Below are 27,287 nucleotides of genomic sequence, written 5' to 3'. Positions count from 1 at the left end.
TATAACTTTTATTATTATTATTTTATTTATTACTTTATTATTATTTTATAATTATTATTAATTTTAATTTCTATTTTTCTTTTATTTAATTCCTTTTCCCCAATAATTCACATTTAATTAATTACAATCAAAATATCAAAGATCATGATATTTATTAATTTTCTCAAATAAATAATTTATTAATTAAATCTATTTATTAAGACTTAATTAATGAAAAATTCACCATAGAACTCCAAGATAAAATATGAAAACTCATCATAGAACAAATCATACAAAATAAATCTAAAGGGTTAAAAATTACGAAATATGTCATCCGACACATTCGGTGGGTATTCAACTCAGATACTTATCCTAATTTTCCAATTAGGACAAATGGCTCAAAGAGTTGGGATTTGGACTTGAGAATTTATCTCCCCTCTCTTATTATTGAGATAATGTGATAGGGTATGCTCATCCTGGCAATTCAAAGAAGTCGATACCCGGTACCTGCAACCTGCATAAAAACCATGCATGTACAAACACAATATATTCTAAACTAAGCAGACAATGGTAAGAAGTGGTGTATCGTATAGATCCCGACTAGCAGGTGACTACGACTCCCTTCCTTAACCACATCAGACATGCCATACAAAAGCAAACACGCAAGGCAAACACGCACACCATACACATGCAAGTATCAATAAGAAAGCACATATGATAATAAATCATCTTACTAATCATCATTAATAATTGAAAACAATGTAATAATCATCATCAATAATTGTGAACACTAAAAATAATCATCATACATACATGAAATGTAGGGTGTAAGTAATCTTATCACATAATAAACTGAATCCATAGCACAATATCTGATAATCTCAAAAGAATGCTGCTAACCAACAACATAAAACTAGTTCTAAAAGAGTTCAACAACAATAACAAAATGTGAACCAGGGCCAGGCACTACATTTAATTAAATAACTTCATTTAATTAATTAGGAATGACTTCTCATTTAATTAAATAACTTTGAATTAAATAATTTTGTTTAATTAATTAGAAATAAGTACTCCATTTAATTAAATAATTTCGTTTAGTTATTTCAAAATTCTTTTCGAAACTAGTCAACTCAAGTCAACCATAGTTAAATCTGGTCAACTTTTGGTCAAACTTGATCTTTGTGTATGTGAATATGAGCAAATGTGAGTATGAATTCTAGCAATAATTCGATACAAATTCTCATTCAACCTTTCAAAATGAAGAGATGAGGGTCTCTTAAATAGACTTTCCTGGAATTTATCAACGGTTCAGATCAATTTTAATCAATGGTCAAGATTAAAGGTAAAATTCAGTCACAAAGGGAGATTTCCAAATTAAAGGGAGTTAACAGATTTAATTTGAGTAAAATAAGGAGTTAACTGATTCAATTTGAGCAAAAAAAGGAGTTAACTGATTTAACTCATTTTTGATCAATAGTGAATTGGAAATTTCCTTTTTTGAACTAAAGAGAGATTTTGTTGAGATATTTAATTTAATAAAATGAGATATGCTCTCATAATTACTTTTTCTATTTAATTAAATAATCTTTAATTAATTAGAGACACTTTTCTTATTTAATTAAATAATTTCATTTAATTAACTAGGAATGGCTTCTCATTTAATTAACTAACTTTGTTTAATTAATTAGAAGTAACTACTCCATTTAATTTAATAATTTCGTTTAATTATTTCAAAATTCTTTTCGAAACTTGTCAACTCAAGTCAACCGTGGTTAAATTTGGTCAAACTTGATCTTTGCGTATGAGAATATGAGCAAATGTAAGTATCAATTCCAGCAACAATTTGATGCAAATTCTCATTCAACCTTTCAAAATGAAGAGATGAGGGTCTCTTAAATAGACTTTCCTGCAATTCATCAACGATCGAGATCGATTTTAATCAACGGTCAGGATTAAAGGTGAAGTTCAGTCATAAAGGGAGATTTCCAAATTAAAGGGACTTAATAGATTTAATTTGAGTAAAATAAGGAGTTAACTAATTCAATTTGAGTAGAAAAAAGAGTTAACTCATTTAACTCATTTTTTATCAATAGTGAACTGAAAATTTCTCTTTTTGAACTGAAGAGAGATTTTGTTGAGATATTTAATTTAAAATGAGATATGCTCTCATAACTACTTTTTATATTTAATTAAATAATCTTTAATTAATTAGAGACACTTTTCTTATTTAATTAAATAACTTCATTTAATTAATTAGGAATGACTTCTCATTTAATTAAATAACTTTGTTTAATTAATTAGAAGTAAGTACTCCATTTAATTAAATAATTTTGTTTAATTATTTCAAATTTTTTTATGAAACTAGTCAACTCAAGTCAACCGTGGTTTAATCTGGTCAACTTTTGGTCAAACTTGATCTTTGCGTATGTGAATATGAGCAAATGTGAGTATGAATTCTAGCAACAATTCGATGCAAATTATCATTCAACCTTTCAAAATGAAGAGATGAGGGTCTTTTAAATAGACTTTCCTGAAATTCATCAACGATTGAGATCGATTTCAATCAACGGTCAAGATTAAAGATGAAGTTCAGTCATAAAGAGAGATTTCCAAATTAAAGGGAGTTAACAGATCTAATTTGAGTAAAATAAGGATTTAACTGATTCAATTTGAGTAGAAAATTGAGTTAACTGATTTAACTCATTTTTGATCAATAGTGAACTGAAAATTTCCCTTTTTGAACTGAAGAGAGATTTTGTTGAGATATTTAATTTAATAAAATGAGATATGCTCTCATAATTACTTTTTCTATTTAATTAAATAATCTTTAATTAATTATAGACACTTTTCTTATTTAATTAAATAACTTCATTTAATTAATTAGGAATCGCTTCTCATTTAATTAAATAACTTTGTTTAATTAATTAGAAGTAAGTACTCCATTTAATTAAATAATTTTGTTTAATTATTTTAAAATTCTTTTCGAAACTAGTCAACTCAAGTCAACCTTGGTTAAATCTGGTCAACTTTTGGTCAAACTTTATCTTTGCATATGTGAATATGAGCAAATGTGAGAATGAATTTCAACAACAATTCGATGCAAATTCTCATTCAACCTGTAATGCCCCACTAAGGGATCCAAAGAATTAACCTAGAATTTCACTAAGTTTGATAACATTTTTTTTTTTACATGAAAGTAAATACCATACATAACTTATTCACAATAACGAAAGCAATAGCAATGCCCATCTGAAAAGTAAACATAACATACATAACAAATTACATTCTTTAAGATCCCTTAACGTTGAATTACATACATGAATCCATCTAGTACGACAACCACATGAAATAATAATGATAAGTCCAATGTTTAAATATTACATTTCAAATGCTCATTCATCCACTGTACATGTCACAGGGTATGAAGGCTTAAAAGAATATACATATGTGAAATAAGGTACATCATCCTATTCTAATCCATGATACATTAAAGACAATCACATGATACACATGATACATCATCATAGAATACATATACATCCATCATAAAGATCAAACATAATTAACTAAGTGCACAGTTCTTCCCAATCGTTAATAGCATCATTAGACCATCGTGGGCCCTAGCCATCCCTCTGTGCGTAACATCCTAAATCACTGAATGGATCATCGGTATTAACATAGTAGGAATGTCACTCCTAACATATACAACATCATATGTAGAAAGTAATCTAACATGCAAATATAAGCATAAGATAACATCATCTAACATATGCTAATCATCAAATGAAAGGATACATATCCACCATCACGAAGGACGCATCAGCCACAATGTCTCGATGAATCTCAAATGATAAGAGTGAAAAATACACTACCACCCAACCGCGTGGTACTTAAGTGGTCCACTCCCACCGTGCTGAGGAGATAATCTCAAGTCTCAAACAGGCTATCCATAACACATAGCACAAATCTCTATAGTCCAAGAATCCTAAAAGTATACTCACTCAAAGATTCCAATCATGAAACTGACATCTACTTCCCAGAGGCACACAATGACATGTAGGAACCTACTATGCAAGCAGGAAAGTGTCATTGCAATTATCACGTACAAGTTACCCTAGCAGTTAGCTAAACTCCATGGGTCCATACTGATTTCATGCGGCCACTAGTATCCTCTCATACTGACGAGGCATACTACGAAATGCAAGGTCGCAACCATGCATCTCACTACTCCCATCCTAGCCTGTACAAGCACTCAAGGCATGGGCGAGAACAAAACACTTATTTTTTTAGGTTCATTTTGTTAGTATTAGGTGCGAATGTTATCACTTATTAATCCAACTTACAATGAATTACCCTGGCAGCCTCTTAGGGCCCCGGCCCCCATTGCAAGCCACTTCCCGTCACTACATGCAGATATCCTACCCTAATGCTCATGGACTCATAAATCTCAAAATCACAAAAGATAATCCATAAAATCATCAAATATGCATAAAAGCATCAAATCTCCATGAGCAAACATCCATAGAAAAACATAAACACAACAGCTCTCTATTGGCAACTAAAGTATCACTGATAATCAAAGTATCCAATGGTTCTCAATAACCAAAATATATATCTCAATCATACTGATCGAAGACTCCAGAAATGGTTGAGTCAAACATGTCACAACATGACATCATCAAGAATAAATCCACATCTCAGTCCCATCATGGCGACTAGAAAATAATCAAGGATAACTGATCGATAACTCAAAAATGATTAGCTCAAGTGTCTCATACACATACATCTCAGCTTCACACATGAAGACTGATGAACAAATACAGACAGTAAATACAAACATTTCATAGAGCATACAATCACATTACCATGGTTGGGCTTATAAAGATAGAGACCAAATAAGATCAACATGCCAACACATCTCATAACCCCCGAGCCTCTGGTAACAACCTAGGAATTGTCAACACTAGTTAACCCAAAACCCAAAACAAGAAGCATATAGAATACACGATGCAAACACATGTTTTGGTTTTGCTAAGTTTTCAAATTTGAATTTAGAAGTCTCAATTTACGTATTTCCAAATTATATTAAGTGGAGAAATTTCACGTTTTTCTAACCCATGTATTTGTTTGATAGATAAAAATTTCTCCTCAAAACTATTAGACTCCATTTGCTAATTATACTAATAATATTTTGTCTATATAAACGTTGTTTGAAAAAGATCCCTATCACAAACCAATAAGACTCATTGTAGATTTTAACATGAATAATCTTCAAATTCTTAACATTATCATCTTCATTAAACAACTCTAAAATTGTTTAATATATATATTAAATAGTATTCAATATACATTATAAAAATTTCACTATATTAATATCTCTTTTCTTTTAATTTTCTCTCATTTAAAAATCCATTTACTTAGATTGACTAATAATTAATTACACTTCTTCTACTATTAACTAATCTTAATTAAATTTGATTTAATTAGATTAGATAATAAACCATATAAAACAAATGCATATTAATAAGATTCTAATAAGGGAAGATTGCAATAATATCTTTAATCCATTCCATGCTTTGGTATATTATTTTTTTTCTTGTGAAGTTTTAGCATAAAGAACTCTTGGTTATGGGAAATGGAAAAATATTTGTCCTTGAATAAAACAGTCTCAGTATGATGACCATATCTCCCTAATGAACCGTTGGATCGAGCTGAAATTGAAATATGTTGGAGAGGGCTAAGTCGCGTCAATTCCGACCAGAGTGATCGAATAAATTTGATCACAATAAAAAAATTATGAATGATTGAGTTCGGGTCTATCCAAGGGGCAGCGACAGGGCAATTTGTGATGAATTAAAAATTTCCTCTTAAAAAAATTGTTCTCTAAATTTAACCATAAACGGGTTTATTCATACGCATCTAAAAATATAATTGATAGAAAGATTATATCTAATCATTCGAATTTTCACCATAAAATTTCTATTTTAATTCCAAATCTTGTCTTTCTAATTTAATATAAATTCGAACCCAAATCCGATTCATATCTAGTTATTTCTCCTTAATTGGATCTAGGGTTTTTCTATTGTTTTCTTCTCAACCAAATAGCATATCTAGATTCCAATTTCAAATTACAGATTCAATCATAGAGAAGTTTTAGACACATATAACAGACACGATGAAGATAGGAATGCATGATGCGGAAATAGCATAAGTAAAATCACAAGAATCTACCCGAATTCTGATGCTAATTCGCTCTTCATCAGAAAATCCGCAGAGCAAGCTCCCTTCTTCAGAGTTCTTGAGTCCTCCAATGCTCCAAATGCTCTCCACCCTCTCCCTAAGCTTCTATGAATGCCTGAATACAAAGAGCTCTCAAGAAACCTTTGGAATGCTTCTTGAAACCGCTGAAAGGTGTCACCAACTAAGCATGAGTCTTTTTCAATTCTTTTTGATGAGTCATAGAATTGTAGACACCTTGTGCTTAATTGATGCACTAACCCCCGTGTTGTTGACACATGTTAATTCTCATGCAAGCTTATAACTCCAATAATTTCTATTTAAATTTTATAAATTTTATTTTAATCTTTTATAACTTTTATTATTATTTTATTTATTACTTTATTATTATTTTATAATAATTATTAATTTTAATTTCTAGTTTTCTTTTATTTAATTCTTTTTTTCCAATAATTCACATTACAATCAAAATATCAAAGATCATGATATTTTATTAATTAAATCTATTTATTAAGACTTAATTAATGGAAAATTCACCATAGACCTTCAAGACAAAATATGAAAACTCATCATAGAACAAATCATACAAAATAAATCTAAAGGGTTAAAAATCACGAAATATGTCATCCGACACATTCGGTGGTATTCAACTTTGATACTTGTCCTAACTCACTAGGACAAATGGTTTTTAGGTTTGGGATTTGGACTTGAGAATTTATCTCCCTTCTCTTATCATTGAGATAGTATAATAGGGTACACTCATCCTGGCAATTCAGAGAAGTCGATGCTCGATACCTGCAACCTGCAGAAAAACTATGCATGTACATACAATATATAATGCTAAGCTAAACAAACAATGGCAGGAAGTGGTGCATCGTGTAGATCCCGACTAAGCAGGTGACTACGACTCCCTTCCTTAACCACATTAGAAATGCCATACAATAAGAAAACATGCACACCATACACATGCAAGTATGGGGTAAGTAACCATAATAAAACACATGAGATAATAAACCATCTAACTAATCATCATTAATAATTGAAAACGATGTAATGATCATCATACATACATGAAATGTAAAGTCTAAATGATCTCATCATATATCAATTGAATCCTTATCATAATATCTGATAGTGTCAAAACAAGACCACTAAACCATCAATATAAAACTAGTCTACATAGTCTGATAACAATAAGTCTAGAAAAGATGTGAATGAGGGTAGGCGCTACACAACCTTTCAAAATGAAGAGATGAGGGTCTCTTAAATAGACTTTCTTAGAATTCATCAACGGTTAAGATCGATTTCAATCAACGGTCAGGATTAAAGGTGAAGTTCAGTCATAAAGGGAGATTTCCAAATTAAAAGGAGTTAATAGATTTAATTTGAGTAAAATAAGGAGTTAACTGATTCAATTTGAGTAGAAAAAAGAGTTAACTGATTTAACTCATTTTTTATCAATAGTGAATAGAAAATTTCCCTTTTTGAACTGAAGAGAGATTTTGTTGAGATATTTAATTTAATAAAGTGAGATATGCTCTCATAATTACTTTTTCTATTTAATTAAATAATCTTTAATTAATTACAGACACTTTTCTTATTTAATTAAATAACTTTATTTAATTAATTAGGAATGGCTTCTTATTTAATTAAATAACTTTGTTTAATTAATTAGAAGTAAGTACTCCATTTAATTAAATAATTTCGTTTAATTATTTCAAAATTCTTTTCGAAACTAGTCAACTCAAGTCAATCGTGGTTAAATCTGGTCAACTTTTGGTCAAACTTGATCTTTGCGTATGTGAATATGAGAAAATGTGAGTATGAATTCCAGCAACAATTCGATGCAAATTCTCATTCAACCTTTCAAAATGAAGAGATGAGGGTCTCTTAAATAGGCTTTCCTGGAATGGCTTCTCATTTAATTATATAACTTTGTTGAATTAATTAGAAGTAAGTACTCCATTTAATTAAATAATTTTGTTTAATTATTTCAAAATTCTTTTCAAGACACTTTTCTTATTTAATTAAATAACTTCATTTAATTAATTAGGAATGGCTTCTCATTTAATTATATAACTTTGTTGAGTTAATTAGAAGTAAGTACTCCATTTAATTAAATAATTTCGTTTAATTATTTCAAAATTCTTTTCGAAACTAGTCAACTCAAGTCAACTGTGGTTAAATCTGGTCAACTTTTGGTCAAACTTGGTCTTTGCGTATGTGAATATGAGCAAATGTGAGTATGAATTCCAACAAAAATTCGATGCAAATTCTCATTCAACCTTTCAAAATGAAGAGATGAGGGTCTCTTAAATAGACTTTCCATGAATTCATCAACGGTTGAGATCGATTTCAGTCAACGGTCAAGATTAAAGGTGAAGTTCAGTCATAAAGGGAGATTTCCAAATTAAAGAGAGTTAACAGATTTAATTTGAGTAAAATAAGGAGTTAACTGATTCAATTTGAGTAGAAAAAGGAGTTACCTGATTTAACTCATTTTTTATCAATAGTGAACTGAAAATTTCTCTTTTTGAATTGAAGAGAGATTTTGTTGAGATATTTAATTTAATAAAATGAGATATGCTCTCATAATTACTTTTTCTATTTAATTAAATAATCTTTAATTAATTGGAGACACTTTTCTTATTTAATTAAATAATTTCATTTAGTTAATTAGGAATGGCTTCTCATTTAATTAAATAACTTTGTTTAATTAATTAGAAGTAAGTACTCCATTTAATTAAATTAATTTCATTTAATTATTTCAAAAAAATTTCAAAACTAGTCAACTCAAGTCAACCGTGGTTAAATCTGGTCAACTTTTGGTCAAACTTGATCTTTGCGTTTGTGAATATGAGCAAATGTGAGTATGAATTCTAGCAACAATTCAATGCAAATTCTCATTCAACCTTACAAAATGAAGAGATGAGTGTCATGCCCAAAATATAAGGCCAAAAATGCACATTTTTTTTTTTTAAGAATAGAATGATATTAAGGTCATAAAAGATTTTAGATGCAAGTTCCCAACGATATAAAGAAAGATACAACTTAGTTTGGACATTTCGTTAGTGGGGTCATCAGGGTGAACTGAAAACTTCTTATTAAGTCAGTTAATTAAATCAACGACTAATCCATTTAACCAAAGACCTAATCCATCAATTAACTTTAATACTTTCTTAAAATATTACCCCCTAAGGATGACGATGGGTAGGTCTCCACATTTTGTTCGTTACATCAAAATGACCTACCAACAGAAGGACCATAAAACCCTTCATTTCATATATTGTCTACCATCAAAGAATTATGATCTAAAACTAATTAACTAGTTCCTTCCACCTACTTGATAACTCAAGTGTTGCTACAATTTTTAAACATTTAACACTAAGAGAATTCGTCACATTAGAGAATCAATTTAAAATCCCATTTGTCCATGCATGCTAACAATATTTTTATTTTGTGTTTTATTTATTTTATTTCTATTTAAAAAGAAACCTTACTTTCCAAGTTTACACTAACTTTTATAACTTTTCTAACATACTTATAACATTATCATTTACTAATCTATCAATCTTCAAATAAAGTTGGAGGCTAGATTTATTTCAATTAAATCCATCAGTGAAACTAAACTTTATATAACACTATTATAAATCTAAATCCATATTATTGATACCAATACAATGTTCAATCTATCTAATCTTACAATCTATGATATAATGTACTTAATAATATAATAAATCTAAACTAACTTAAATCAAATTAGAATAAAATAAAATAAACTAAACTATATTTAATATGAAACAACCATCACATAAACTTAAAACTAATCTAGACTACATTAGCATTAACTAACTATATGAATTAATGATTACAAGTACATGTTAAAATTTCACCCATCCTTTCTTTTCTTTCTTTTTTTTATATACTAAATTTTAAAAGATAACAAACAATACTAACACAAGAGTAGCTAACATTTTAATTAAAAAAAGTCTTTCTAAACTAACCTTAACATCTAAACTTACTAAACTAACACTAACTAACAACTTAAAAAAAAAACAAAATTGACTTACTATTCTAAAGCATAATTACCTATACTAACTTCCCACTAACCCCTGTGAGCATCACCTAGATCTAATGAGTGCTAAGTGTTCCATTTATTCTCATGAGAGATGGATTCATGTTGAATCACTACTCATGAAACATGGGTCATCGAGTTTGACTCAAAAATCACACAGTTAATTCCTGATATTCATTTAATTATTTCAAAATTCTTTTTGAAACTAGTCAACTCAAGTCAACCGTGGTTAAATGTGGTCAACTTTTGGTCAAACTTGATCTTTGCGTATGTGAATATGAGAAAATGTGAGTATGAATTTCAACAACAATTCGATGCAAATTCTCATTCAACATTTAAAAATGAAGAGATGAGGGTCTCTTAAATAGACTTTCCATGAATCCATCAACAGTTGAGATCGATTTCAATCAATGGTTAGAATTAAAGGTGAAGTTCAGTCATAAAGGAAGATTTCCAAATTAAAGGGAGTTAACAGATTTAATTTGAGTAAAATAAGGAGTTAACTGATTCAATTTGAGTAGAAAAAGGAGTTAACTAATTTAACTCATTTTTGATCAATAGTGAATTGGAAATTTCTCTTTTTGAACTGAAGAGAGATTTTGTTGGGATATTTAATTTAATAAAATGAGATATGCTCTCATAATTACTTTTTCTATTTAATTAAATAATCTTTTATTAATTAGAGATACTTTTCTTATTTAATTAAATAACTTCATTTAATTAATTAGGAATGGCTTCTCATTTAATTAAATAACTTTGTTTAATTAATTAGAAGTAAGTACTCCATTTAATTAAATAATTTCATTTAATTATTTCAAAATTCTTTTCGAAACTAGTCAACTCAAGTCAATCGTGCTTAAATTTGGTCAACTTTTGGTCAAACTTGATCTTTGCGTATGTGAATATGAGCAAATGTGAGTATGAATTCCAGCAACAATTCGATGCAAATTCTCGTTCAACCTTTCAAAATGAAGAGATGAGGGTCTCTTAAATAGACTTTCCTAGAATTCATCAATGGTTGAGATTGATTTCAGTAAACGGTCAGGATTAAAGGTGAAGTTCAGTCATAAAGGGAGATTTCCAAATTAAAGGGAGTTAACAGATTTGATTTGAGTAAAATAAGGAGTTAACTGATTCAATTTGAGTAGAAAAAGGAGTTAACTCATTTAACTCATTTTTTATCAATAGTGAATTGAAAATTTCCCTTTTTGAACTAAAGAGAGATTTTGTTGAGATATTTAATTTAATAAAATGAGATATGTTCTCAGAATTACTTTTTCTATTTAATTAAATAATCTTTAATTAATTAGAGACACTTTTCTTATTTAATTAAATAACTTCATTTAATTAATTAGGAATGGCTTCTCATTTAATTAAATTTAATTAATTAGAAGTAAGTACTCCATTTAATTAAATAATTTTGTTTAATTATTTCAAAATTCTTTTCGAAACTAGTCAACTCAAGTCAACCGTGGTTAAATCTAGCAACTTTTGGTCAAACTTGATCTTTGCGTATGTGAATATGAGGAAATGTGAGTATGAATTGTAGCAACAATTCGATGCAAGTTCTCATTCAACCTTTCAAAATGAAGAAATGAGGGTCTCTTAAATAGACTTTCCTGGAATTCATCAACGGTTGAGATCAATTTCAATCAACGGTCAAGATTAAAGGTGAAGTTTAGTCATAAAGGGAGATTTCCCAATTAAAAGGAGTTAACAGATTTAATTTGAGTAAAATAAGGAGTTAACTAATTCAATTTGAGTAGAAAAAGGAGTTAACTTATTTAACTCATTTTTGATCAATAATGAACTGGAAATTTCCCTTTTTGAACTGAAGAGAGATTTTGTTGAGATATTTAATTTAATAAAATGAGATATGCTCTCATAATTACTTTTTCTATTTAATTAAATAATCTTTAATTAATTAGAGACACTTTTCTTATTTAATTAAATAACTTCATTTAATTAATTAGGAATGGCCTCTCATTTAATTAAATAACTTTGTTTAATTAATTAGAATTAAGTACTCCATTTAATTAAATAATTTCGTTTAATTATTTCAAAATTCTTTTTGAAACTAGTCAACTCAAGTCAACCGTGGTTAAATCTGGTCAACTTTTGGTCAAACTTGATCTTTACGTATGTGAATATGAGCAAATGTGAGTATTAATTCCAGCAACAATTCGATGCAAATTCTCATTCAACCTTTCAAAATGAAGAGATGAGGGTCTCTTAAATAGACTTTCCTAGAATTCATCAACGGTTGAGATTGATTTCAATCAACGGTCAGGATTAAAGGTGAAGTTCAGTCATAAAGGGAGATTTCCAAATTAAAGGGAGTTAACATATTTAATTTGAGTAAAATAAGGAGTTAACTGATTCAATTTGAGTAGAAAAAGGAGTTAACTGATTTAACTCATTTTTTATCAATAGTGAACTAAAAATTTCCCTTTTTGAACTGAAGAGAGATTTTATTGAGATATTTAATTTAATAAAATGAGATATGCTCTCATAATTACTTTTTCTATTTAATTAAATAATCTTTAATTAATTAGAGACACTTTTCTTATTTAATTAAATAACTTCATTTAATTAATTAGGAATGGCTTCTCATTTAATTAAATAACTTTGTTTAATTAATTAGAAGTAAGTACTCCATTTAATTAAATGATTTTGTTTGATTATTTCAAAACTAGTCAACTCAAGTCAACCGTGGTTAAATCTGGTCAACTTTTGGTCAAACTTGATCTTTGCATATGTGAATATGAGAAAATGTGAGTATGAATTCCAGCAACAATTCGATGCAAATTCTCATTCAACCTTTCAAAATGAAGAGATGAGGGTCTCTTAAATAGACTTTCTTGGAATTCATCAACAGTTGAGATCGATTTCAATCAACGGGTAGGATTAAAGGTGAAGTTCAGTCATAAAGGGAGATTTCCAAATTAAAGGGAGTTAACAGATTTAATTTTAGTAAAATAGGGAGTTAACTGATTCAATTTGAGTAGAAAAAGGAGTTAACTGATTCATATGAGGTCCCTTCTAATGCAATTAATATGATGGTTAGTGTATTATGTTAAAATATGCTTTATAGGTTATAGGGTCCTAGGAGTCTAAGGAATACTCTTGAATATTTTAATGTTTTTATTAAGAGAAGAGATTTATTTTACTTTCTCATACATTTTCAAGAGGATAAAATGTGCACCTACAGCAAGCTGATGTCTTAAGTCTTGTATATTTTATATCATCACTTGATTTTCTTCTTATGTAATCTAGGATATTCAAGGTAAGTTATTGCAAGGATAATTAGGAAATAATTATAAACTAAGTATAGTTTTAAAATTGTGATTCATTTAGCATTCAAAACATTAACTTAATCCAATAACTCAACATTTCATGACAAGACTTTATATGAAGTTATTTGGATTATCCCTATCTATGAATTATGAAATTTAGAAACCATTTTCTCAACATTATCTTCTTATGCAGATCTAGATTTGAATGTACATTCACAATTGGTAAACAATGGAACTAAAATGATAATAGCAATCCACCAGGATAATCCTTCCTATGAATATTATCTCTTCTATGATATCAAATTTCTTTTGCATTCCACTCAAGAGCATCAAGTAATTTGGATCTCTGATTGGTGTTACCATCCAATAAAACAACAATATTATTACAATGAATTATCTTCAGTGATACCCTCATGATACACAAAAAGGTGGTGAAGTCAACATATCATAATATACACAATGGAAAATACTTTTACTACGCATGAGCACTCACAACCTTTCCTATGACAATCAAACCAAGATAGTAGCTTTCTCTTACAATACATTTAGGCTCACATAACAAAATGGAGTTTTTCTCTCTATCTCATCTCAATGCAATATTGTCTTCTCCTCCTATGCACATGGAAGATAACAAGGACTCCAAGTTTCCAAGATTTTTCTCTAAGAACTTGCAAATGCATCACAACAAAACAACAAGGACCATGGGTGCTTTCCACCTAACCATAGGCCTCTAAGAGACCACCCTCGTGCTAGGGGAACAAGGCTCAAACAAAATCCACATACACACTTGTAAGAAACATATACACCGCATAACAAAACTGCAACAAATCCCATCCCAAGGATATTTCACAAAGGCTCATCATTGGAACCTTGAACATAGGGTGAAGGTGGAAACACAAGGAGGTTTACCATTTCATATCACATTTGCCATAAAACTCATGCCCTTTCAGGGCTAAATCAACAAAATACAAGGCCCTTTCGGGGCTTCATAAGCATCTTCCACCACACACACTACCAACACAACATCCTCTACCACACACAACCAACAGCTTTAGCTTCCTACAAACCCATACTTCAGTTACTTCCTTCCTCACCATTTTTTTTTTTTTCCTTATCCTCCCCCAAGGCAAAATATGAATATGACAATGGCATACAATGGAGCCCATACTCCAAGGTCCTCAACTATGCAATCCAACTGCTGCCCGTTCACCCTGGACTTCTCTTCCCTTCCCACAAGGGTGAGTGTAAGTCCCACACCCATAAGAACACTCAAGAACAACAAGAAAACAAAACCAAGTAGCAATAAAACAACAGATTTTTAAGAGCACATCACATTATCACAACACAATATCAACACCCATAATGCAACAAGGAAATAGAGGAAATCCAAACCTCATACTCACAATACTCCACACAATACAACAAGATGCACAATGGTGTCACACTAATCTACGTGGAATGAACACCATTCAAACACTCACATGAATGCTACTCCACAATGCAATGCAATGCATACTCCATTGATAAACTCCACACTTGCAGATTGGCTTAACCATGCTAAAAGAAAGAAAAAGGAAAGGAAGCAAGCTTGAGATACCAACCTTGGTCCAAGCTAGGGTAAGGATAGTTGTAGTAGAGCTCCCCTCCTCTCCCTCCAAAACCTAACTGTCTCTAAAATTAGAGAGTGGACAAGTGGTTTCTCATTTAGCCATACCTCTATATATATATATATATATATATATATATATATATATATATATATATATATATATATATATATATATATATATATATATATATATATATATATATATATATATCCTTCTCATTTTCGGATTCCATAAAGAATGTCATTTTCATGGGGTCTCCTAGGTCCACTAGACACCCTAGAGGTCATTAATAGCTCCCCAGCCTATAGTACTAACATGGGTGGGGTTAATTTTAATCCCAACTTACCTTAAAGTTACTTTATGACCCTCCCAAAGCTAGGTGATTCAAATTTCAAATTCCCCAAGGTGATGACCTTGTCCTTTTACTGACTAAGGCAATAATCAAATTCATCAATTGAGGCATTTATCATGGAATAAGGTGGCCACATGATCCATTGACAAATAACATGTCATATCACATAACAAGCACAAGTGTCAAGTGACACACACAAAATATCACATTATATTAAAAAAAATGACTTGTTTTACAATAATACATGAACTAGGCTACTATGCACACATACAATTCACATATACAAAATAAAACACATTATAATTAGTTTTGAATCTTTTCCACTGATTCAACCTTGGTTATGTCATGTTTGTAGTAGTTTGAGCCTTAATTCCCCTTTAACCCATGGTCAAATTCCTGCACACTAAACTCGAGCGTCAGTAGTCCAAGAAAATCATATAAGCATATGTAAAATAAATCATTATCTCATTCAACATTAGACTTGCATATATTTCATCATCTCAAATTAACTTTCCCTTTCTTAATCATTTCAAATATAACCTTCAAAATATTAAAATATCAAAACTTACATATCACATTCGACATTTGAGTTCCATACTTCATTCCTTATAATTACATTACTTCTTCTAACAATTTCCATGTAAAATGTTCAAAATACCATAAAACTAAAATTTACTTATCAACATAACATGGTCAATTTAATATTCTGAATAACTTCATATTCTACGAAAAGATGCTGAATCCATAACTATTGAATCCCTAGGTATGCGGGTTAGGTCTCAATGCATAACAAAATTTATCTTTTAACTCTAATTTCCACTTCAACATTACCTTCTTATATTACAAGCATTTCTACCATTCAATTTCTATTAAAGCAATGTCAATAGCTTACAACATGAAATAGAATCATTAAATGCATCAATTAGGTCATAATATGAAGAGGTAATTGCAAATCATCAAAATGCAGATATTAAAATGACATAACCCTACAGTCTTAAAAGTGTATCAAACATAAGATTAAAATCACCGTAATGCAATTATCTCATTGGTACTATGACGAATTAGGTGAGGCCTCACAAATTAAATAACTTCATTTAATTAATTAGGAATGGCTTCTCATTTAATTAAATAACTTTGTTTAATTAATTAGAAGTAAGTACTCCATTTAATTAAATAATTTCGTTTAATTATTTCAAATTTTTTTCAAAACTAGTCAACTCAAATCAACCGTGGTTAAATTTGGTCAACTTTTGGTCAAACTTGATCTTTGCGTATATGAATATGAGCAAATATGAGTATGAATTCCAGCAACAATTAGATGCAAATTCTCATTCAACCTTTCAAAATGAAGAGATGAGGGTCTCTTAAATAAACCTTCTTGGAATTCATCAATTGTTGAGATCGATTTCAATCAACGGTCAAGATTAAAGGTGAAGTTCATTCATAAATGGAGATTTCCAAATTAAAGGGAGTTAATGAATTTAATTTGTGTAAAATAAGGAGTTAACTGATTCAATTTGAGTAAAAAAAGGAGTTAACTGATTTAACTCATTTTTTATCAATAGTGAACTAGAAATTTCCCTTTTTGAACTGAAGAAAGATTTTGTTGAGATATTTAATTTAATAAAATAAGATATACTCTTATAATTACTTTTTCTATTTAATTAAATAACTTTATTTAATTAATTAGGAATGGCTTCTCATTTAATTAAATAACTTTCTTTAATTAATTAGAAGTAAGTACTCCATTTAATTAAATAATTTCGTTTAATTATTTCAAAATTCTTTTCGAAACTAGTCAACTCAAGTCAACTGTGGTTAAATCTGGTCAACTTTTGGTCAAACTTGATCTTTGCGTATGTGAATATGAGCAAATGTGAGTATGAATTCCAGCAACAATTCGATGCAAATTCCCATTCAACCTTTCAAAATGAAGAGATGAGGGTCTCTTAAATAGACTTTTCTGGAATTCATCAACGGTTGAGATCGATTTCAATCAACGGTCAGGATTAAAGGTGAAGTTCAGTCATAAAGGGAGATTTCCAAATTAAAGGGAGTTAACAGATTTAATTTGAGTAAAATAAGGAGTTAACTAATTCAATTTGAGTAGAAAAAGGAGTTAACTGATTTAACTCATTTTTTATCAATAGTGAACAGGAAATTTCCCTTTTTGAACTGAAGAGAGATTTTGTTGAGATATTTAATTTAATAAAAGGAGATATGATCTCATAATTACTTTTTCTATTTAACTAAATAATCTTTAATTAATTAGAGACACTTTTCTTATTTAATTAAATAACTTCATTTAATTAATTAAGAATGACTTCTCATTTAATTAAATAACATTGTTTAATTAATTAGAAGTAAGTACTCCATTTAATTAAATGACTTTTTTTAATTAATTAGAAGTAAGTACTCCATTTAATTAAATAATTTTGTTTTATTATTTAAAAATTCTTTTCGAAACTAGTCAACTCAAGTCAATCGTGGTTAAATCCGGTCAACTTTTGGTCAAACTTGATCTTTGCGTATGTGAATATGAGCAAATGTGAGTATGAATTCCAGCAACAAATCAATGCAAATTCTCATTCAACCATTCAAAATGAAGAGATTAGGGTCTCTTAAATAGACTTTCCTAGAATTCATCAATGGTTGAGATCGATTTCAATCAACGGTCAGGATTAAAGGTGAAGTTCAGTCATAAAGGGAGATTTCCAAATTAAAGGGAGTTAACAGATTTAATTTGAGTAAAATAAGGTGTTAATTGATTCAATTTGAGTAAAAAAAAGAGTTAACTGATTTAACTCATTTTTGATCAATAGTGAACTGGACATTTCCATTTTTGAACTGAAAAGAGATTTTGTTGAGACATTTAATTTAATAAAATGAGATATGCTCTCATTATTACTTTTTCTATTTAATTAAATAATCTTTAATTAATTAAAGACACTTTTCTTATTTAATTAAATAACTTCATTTAATTAATTAGGAATGACTTCTTATTTAATTAAATAACTTTGTTTAATTAATTACAAGTAAGAACTCCATTTAATTAAATAATTTTGTTTAATTAATTCAAAATTTTTTTCGAAACTAGTCAACTCAAGTCAACCGTGGTCAAATCTGGTCAACTTTTGGTCAAACTTAATCTTTGCGTATATAAATATGAGTAAATGTGAGTATGAATTCTAGCAACAATTCGATGCAAATTCTCATTCAACCTTTCAAAATGAAGAGATGAGGGTCTCTTAAATAGACTTTCCTAGAATTCATCAACGGTTGAGATCAATTTTCATCAATGGTCAGGATTAAAGGTGAAGTTCAGTCATAAAGAGAGATTTCCAAATTAAAGGTAGTTAATAGATTTAATTTGAGTAAAATAAGGAGTTAACTAATTCAATTTGAGTAGAAAAAGGAGTTAACTGATTTAACTCATTTTTTATCAATAGTGAAATGGAAATTTCCCTTTTTGAAGTGAAGATAGATTTTTTTGAGATATTTAATTTAATAAAATGAGATATGCTCTCGTAATTACTTTTTCTATTTAATTAAATAATCTTTAATTAATTACAGACATTTTTCTTATTTAATTCAATAACTTCATTTAATTAATCAGGAATGGCTTTTCATTTAATTAAATAACTTTGTTTAATTAAATAGAAGTGAGTACTCCATTTAATTAAATAATTTCGTTTAATTATTTCAAAATTCTTTTTGAAACTAGTCAACTCATGTCAACCGTGGTTAAATCTGGTCAACGTTTGGTCAAACTTGATCTCAACGTATGTGAATATGAGCAAATGTGAGTATGAATTCCAACAACAATTCAAAGCAAATTCTCATTCAACCATTCAAAATGAAGAGATGAGGGTCTCTTAAATAGAGTTTCCTAGAATTCATCAACGGTTGAGATCGATTTCAATCAACAGTTAGGATTAAAGGTGAAGTTCAATCATAAACAGATATTTCTAAATTAAAGGGAGTTAACAGATTTAATTTGAGTAAAATAAGGAGTTAACTGATTCAATTTGAGTAAAAAATGGAGTTAACTAATTTAACTCATTTTTGATCAATAGTGAACTGGAAATTTGGCTTTTTTAACTGAAAAGAGATTTTGTTGAGATATTTAATTTAATAAAATGAGATATGCTCTAATAATTACTTTTTCTATTTAATTAATTAGAGACACTTTTCTTATTTAATTAAATAACTTAATTTAATTTATTAGGAATGACTTCTCATTTAATTAAATAACATTGTTTAATTAGTTAGAAGTATGTACTTCATTTAATTAAATAATTTCGTTTAGTTATTTCAAAATTCTTTTCGAAACTATTCAACTCAAGTCAACCATTGTTAAATCTGGTCAACTTTTGCTAAAATTTGATCATTCCGTATGTGAATATGAGGAAATGTAAGTATGAATTCTAGCAACAATTCGATGCAAATTCTCATTCAACCTTTCAAAATGAAGAGATGAGGGTCTCTTAAATAGACTTTCCTGGAATTCATCAACGGTTGAGATCAATTTTTATCAACGGTCAGGATTAAAGGTGAAGTTCAGTCATAAAGGGAGATTTCCAAATTAAAGGGAGTTAACAGATTTAATTTGAGTAAAATAAGGTGTTAATTGATTCAATTTGAGTAAAAAAAGGAGTTAACTGATTTAACTCATTTTTGATCAATAGTGAACTAGACATTTCCATTTTTGAACTGAAGAGAGATTTTGTTGAGATATTTAATTTAATAAAATGAGATATGCTCTCATAATTACTTTTTCTATTTAATTAAATAATCTTTAATTAATTAGAGACACTTTTCTTTTTTAATTAAATAACTTCATTTAATTAATTAAGAATGGCTTCTCATTTAATTAAATAACTTTGTTTAATTAAATAGAAGTAAGTACTCCATTTAATTAAATAATTTCGTTTAATTATTTCAAAATTCTTTTTAAAACTAGTCAACTCAAGTCAACCGTGGTTAAATCTAGTCAACTTTTGGTCAAACTTGATCTTTGCGTATGTGAATATGAGCAAATGTGACTATGAATTCCAGCAACAATTCGATGAAATTCTCATTCAATTTTTCAAAATGAAGAGATGAGGGTCTCTTAAATAGACCTTCCTGGATTTCATCAATGGTTGAGATCGATTTCAATCAACGGTTATGATTAAAGGTGAAGTTCAGTCATAAAGAGAGATTCCCAAATAAAAGGGAGTTAACAGATTTAATTTTATTAAAATAAGGAGTTAACTGATTCAATTTGAGTAGAAAATGGAGTTAACTGATTTAACTCATTTTTGATCAATAGTGAACTGGAAATTTTCCTTTTTGAACTAAAGAGAGAATTTGTTGAGATATTTGATTTAATAAAATGAGATATGCTCTCATAATTACTTTATCTATTTAATTAATTAATCTTTAATTAATTAGAGACACTTTTCTTATTTAATTAAATAACTTCATTTGATTAATTAGGAATGGCTTCTCATTTAATACAATAACTTTATTTAATTAATTAGAAGTAAATACTCCATTTAATTAAATAATTTTATTTAATTATTTCAAACTTTTTTTCGAAACTAATCAACTCAAATCAACCGTGGTTAAATCTGGTCAACTTTTGGTCAAACTTGATATTTGCGTATGTGAATATGACCAAATGTGAGTGTGAATTCTAGCAACAATTCGATGCAAATTCTCATGCAACCTTTCAAAATTAAGAGATGAGGGTCTCTTAAATAGACTTTCCTCGAATTCATCAACGGTTGAGATCAATTTCAATCAATGGTCAGGATTAAAGGTGAAGTTCAGTCATAAAGGGAGATTTCCACATTAAAGGGAGTTAACGGATTTAATTTGAATAAAATAAGGAGTTAACTGATTCAATTTGAGTAGAAGAAGGAGTTAACTGATTTAACTCATTTTTTATCAATAGTGAACTGAAAATTTCCCTTCTTGAACTGAAGAGAGATTTTGTTGAGATATTTAATTTAATAAAATGAGATATACTCTCACAATTACTTTTTCTATTTAATTAAATAATCTTTAATTAATTAGACACACTTTTCTAATTTAATTAAATAACTTCATTTAATTAATTAGGAATGGCTTCTCATTTAATTAAATAACTTTGTTTAATTAATTAGAAGTAAGTACTCCATTTAATTAAATAATTTTGTTTAATTATTTCAAAATTCTTTTCGAAACTAGTCAACTCAAGTCAACCATGGTTAAATCTGGTCAACTTTTGGTCAAACTTGATCTTTGCGTATGTGAATATGAGCAAATGTGTGTGTGAAATCTAGCAATAATTCGATGCAAATTCTCATTCAACCTTTCAAAATGAAGAGATGAGGGTCTCTTAAATAGACTTTTCTGGATTTTATCAATGGTTGAGATCGATTTCAATCAACGGTCAGAATTAAAGGTGAAGTTCAATCATAAAGGGAGATTTTCACATTAAAGGGAGTTAATGGATTTAAGTTGAGTAAAATAAGGAGTTAACTGATTCAATTTGAGTAAAAAAAGTAGTTAACTGATTTAACTCATTTTTTATCAATAGTGAACTGAAAATTTCCCTTCTTGAACTAAAGAGAGATATTGTTGAGATATTTAATTTAATAAAATGAGATATGCTCTCATAATTACTTTTTCTATTTAATTAAATAATCTTTAATTAATTAGAAACACTTTTCTTATTTAATTAAATAACTTCATTTAATTAATTAGGAATGACTTCTCATTTAATTAAATAACTTTGTTTAACTAATTAGAAGTAAGTACTCCATTTAATTAAATAATTTTGTTTAATTATTTCAAAATTTTTTGCGAAACTTGTCAACTCAAGTCAACCGTGGTTAAATCTGGTCAACTTTTGGTCAAACTTGATCTTTGCGTATGTGAATATGAGCCAATGTGAGTATGAATCCCAGAACAAATTCAATGCAAATTCTCATTCAACCTTTCAAAATGAAGAGATCAGGGTCTCTTAAATAGACTTTCCTGGAATTCATCAACGGTTGAGATCGATTTCAATCAACGGTCAAGATTAAAAGTGAAGTTCAGTCATAAAGGGAGATTTCTAAATTAAAGGGAGTTAAAAAATTTATTTTGAGTAAAATAATGAGTTAACTGATTCAATTTGACTAGAAAAAGGAGTTAACTGATTTAACTCATTTTTTATCAATAGTGAATTCGAAATTTTCCTTTTTGAACTGAAGGGAGCTTTTGTTGAGATATTTAATTTAATAAAATGATATATGCTCTCATAATTACTTTTTTTATTTAATTAAGTATTCTTTAATTAATTAGAGACACTTTTCTTATTTAATTAAATAACTTCATTTAATTAATTAGAAATGACTTCTTCTTCTTTTTTTTATTTAAATAGGGGTAAACGCTTTGACCTGGAGCTATGAACCAGTGAGGCCACAAACGGGGGACCTCATCCCCATGAGATTTGAACGTTGATGGAAAGGATAACAACACAACAACTTAACCATCACAACATGCCACTATTGGAAATTAGGAATGGCTTCTCATTTAATTAAATAACTTTGCTTAATTAATTAGAATTAAGTACTCCATTTAATTAAATAATTTTATTTAACTATTTCAAAATTCTTTTCGAAACTAGTCAACTCAAGTCAACCGTGGTTAAATCTGGTCAACTTTTTGTGAAACTTGATCTTTGCATATGTGAATATGAGCAAATGTGAGTATGAATTCCATCAACAATTCGATGCAAATTCTCATTCAACCTTTCAAAATGAAGAGATGAGGGTCTCTTAAATAGACTTTCTTGGAATTCATCAACGTTTTAGATCGATTTCAATCAGCAGTCAGGATTAAAGGTGAAGTTCAGTCATAAAGGAAGATATCCAAATTAAAGGGAGTTAACAGATTTAATTTGAGTAAAATAAGAAGTTAACTGATTCAATTTGAGTAGAAAAATGAGTTAACTCATTTAACTCACTTTTGATCAATAGTGAACTGGAAATTTCCCTTTTTGAATTGAAGAGAGATTTTTTTCTAATATTTAATTTAATAAAATGAGATATGCTCTCATAATTGCTTTTTCTATTTAATTAACTAATCTTTAATTATTTAGAGACACTTTTCTTATTTACTTAAATAACTTCATTTACTTAATTAGGAATGGCTTCTCATTTAATTAAATAACTTTGTTTAATTAATTAGAAGCAAGTACTCCATTTAATTAAATAATTTAGTTTAATTATTTCAAAAAAAAATTTGAAACTAGTCAACTCAAGTCAACTATGGTTAAATCTAGTCAACTTTTGGTTAAACTTGATCTTTGCATATATGAATATGAGCAAATGTGAGTATTAATTCAAGCTACAATTCGATGCAAATTCTCATTCAACCTTTCAAAATGAAGAGATGAGGGTCTCCTAAATAGACTTTCCTAAAATTCATCAATGATTGAGATCGATTTCAATTAGCTGTCAGGATTAAAGATGAAGTTCAGTCATAAAGGGAGATTTCCAAATTAAAAGGAGTTAACAGATTTAATTTGAGTCAAATAAGGAGTTAACTGATTCAATTTGAGTAGAAAAAGGAGTTAACTGATTTAACTCATTTTTGATCAATAGTGAATTGAAAATTTTCCTTTTTGACCTGAAGAGAGATTTTTTTGAGATATTTAATTTAATAAAATGAGATATGCTCTCATAATTACTTTTTCTATTTAATTAAGTAATTTTTAATTAATTAGAGACACTTTTCTTATTTAATTAAATAATTTCATTTAATTAATTAGGAATGGCTTCTCATTTAATTAAATAACTTTATTTAATTCATTAGAAGTAAGTACTCCATTTAATTAAATAATTTCGTTTACTTATTTCAAAATTCTTTTCGAAACTAGTCATCTCAAGTCAACCGTGGTTAAATTTGGTCAACTTTTGGTCAAACTTGATCTTTGCGTATGTGAATATGAGCAAATGTGAGTATGAATTCCAGCAACAGTTTGATGCAAATTCTCATTCACCCTTTCAAAATGAAGAGATGAGAGTCTCTTAAATAGACTTTCTTGAAATTCATCAACGGTTGAGATCGATTTCAATCAGCGGTCAGGATTAAAGGTGAAGTTCAGTCATAAAAGGAGATTTCCAAATTAAAGGGAGTTAACAGATTTAATTTGAGTAAAATAAAGAGTTAACTAATTCAATTTGATTAAAAAAAAGACTTGACTGATTTAAGTCATTTTTTATCAATAGTGAATTAGAAATTTTCCTTTTTGAACTGAAAAGAGATTTTGTTGAGATATTTAATTTAATAAAATGAGATATGCTCTCATAATTACTTTATTTATTTAATTAAGTAATCTTTAATTAATTTGAGACACTTTTCTTATTTAATTAGATAAATTCATTTAATTAATTAGGAATGGCTTCTCATTTAATTAAATAACTTTTTTTAATTAATTAGAAGTAAGTACTCCATTTAATTAAATAATTTCGTTTAATTATTTCAAAAAAAAATTCGAAACTAGTCAACTCAAGTCAATTGTCATTAAATCTGGTTAACTTTTGGTCAAACTTGATCTTTGCGTATGTGAATTTGAACAAATGTGAGTATAAATTCCAGCAACAATTTGATGCAAATTCTCATTCAAGCTTTCAAAATGAAGAGATCAGGGTCTCTTAAATAGACTTTCGATGAATTCATCAACGGTTAAGATCGATTTCAATCAACGGTCAGGATTAAAGGTGAAGTTCAGTCATAAAGGGAGATTTCCAAATTAAAGGAAGTTAACAGATTTAATTTGAGTAAAATAAGGAGTTAATTGATTCAATTTGAGTAGAAAAAGGAGTTAACTCATTTAACTCATTTTTTATCAATAGTGAACCGGAAATTTCCCTTTTTGAACTGAAGAGAGATTTTGTTCATATATTTAATTTAATAAAATGAGATATGCTCTCATAATTACTTTTTCTATTTAATTAAGTAATCTTTAATTAATTAGAGAAACTATTCTTATTCAATTAAATAACTTCATTTAATTAATTATGAATGGTTTCTCATTTAATTAAATAACTTTGTTTAATTAATTAGAAGTAAGTACTCCATTTAATTAAATAATTTCATTTAATTATTTCAAAATTCTTTTCGAAACTAGTCAACTCAAGTAAACCGTGGTTAAATCTTGTCAATTTTTTGTCAAACTTGATCTTTGCGTATGTGAATATGAGCAAATGTGAGTATGAATTCCAGCAACAATTCAATGCAAATTCTCATTCAACCTTTCAAAATGAAGAGATGAGGGTCTCTTAAATATACTTTCTTGCAATTCATCAACGGTTGAGATCGATTTCAATCAGTGGTCAAGATTAAAGGTGAAGTTCAGTCATAAAGGGAGATTCCCAAATTAAAGGGAGTTAACAAATTTAATTTTAGTAAAATAAGGAGTTAACTGATTCAATTTGAGTAGAAAAAGGTGTTAACTCATTTAACTCATTTTTTATCAATAGTGAATTGGAAATTTCCCTTTTTGAACTGAAGAGAGATTTTGTTGAGATATTTAATTTAATAAAATGAGATATGCTCTCATAATTACTTTTTCTATTTAATTAAGTAATCTTTAATTAATTAGAGACACTTTTCTTATTTATTTAAATAACTTCATTTAATTAATTAAGAATGGCTTGTCATTTAATTAAATAACTTTGTTTAATTAATTAGAAGTAAGTACTCCATTTATTTAAATAATTTCGTTTAATTATTTGAAATTTTTTTTCGAAACTAGTCAACTCAAGTAAACCGTGGTTAAATCTTGTCAACTTTTGGTCAAACTTGATCTTTGGGTATGTGAATATGAGCAAATGTGAGTATGAATTCTAGGAACAATTCGATGCAAATTCTCATTCAACTTTTCAAAATCAAGAGATGAGGTTCTCTTAAATAGACTTTTCAGAAATTCATCAACGGTTGAGATTGATTTCAATCAACGGTCAGTATTAAAGGTGAATTTCAGTTATAAAGGGAGATTTTCAAATTAAAAGGAGTTAACAGATTTAATTTGAGTAAAATAAGGAGTTAACTGATTCAATTTGAGTAGAAAAAGGAGTTAACTGATTTAGCTCATTTTTTATCAATAGTGAACTGAAAATTTCCCTTTTTGAACTGAAGAGAGATTTTGTTGAGATATTTAATTTAATAAAATGAGATATGCTCTCATAATTACTTTTTCTATTTAATTAAGTAATCTTTAATTAATTAGAGACACTTTTCTTATTTAATTAAATAACTTCGTTTAATTAATTAGGAATGGCTTCTCATTTAATTAAATAAATTTGTTTGATTAATTAGAAGTAAGTACTCCATTTAATTAAATAATTTCGTTTAATTATTTCAATTTTTTTCGAAACTAGTCAACTCATGTCAACCGTGGTTAAATCTGGTCAACTTTTGGTCAAACTTGATCTTTGCGTATGTTTATATGAGCAAATGTGAGTATGAATTCCAACAACAATTTGATGCAAATTCTCATTCAACCTTTCAAAATGAAGAGATGATGGTCTCTTAAATAGACTTTTCTGAAATTCATCAACGGTTGAGATCGATTTCAATCAACGGTCAGGATTAAAGGTGAAGTTTAGTCATGAAAGGAGATTTCCAAATTAAAGCGAGTTAACAAATTTAATTTGAGTAAAATAAGGAGTTAACTGATTCAATTTGAGTAGAAAAAGGAGTTAACTGATTTAACT

Source organism: Cupressus sempervirens, chromosome 6 (genome assembly GCF_028749045.1).
Source record: "Cupressus sempervirens isolate cs-2001-9-10 chromosome 6, ASM2874904v1, whole genome shotgun sequence".
Classification (NCBI taxonomy): domain Eukaryota; kingdom Viridiplantae; phylum Streptophyta; class Pinopsida; order Cupressales; family Cupressaceae; genus Cupressus; species Cupressus sempervirens.
This window is presented reverse-complemented; position numbering follows the sequence as displayed.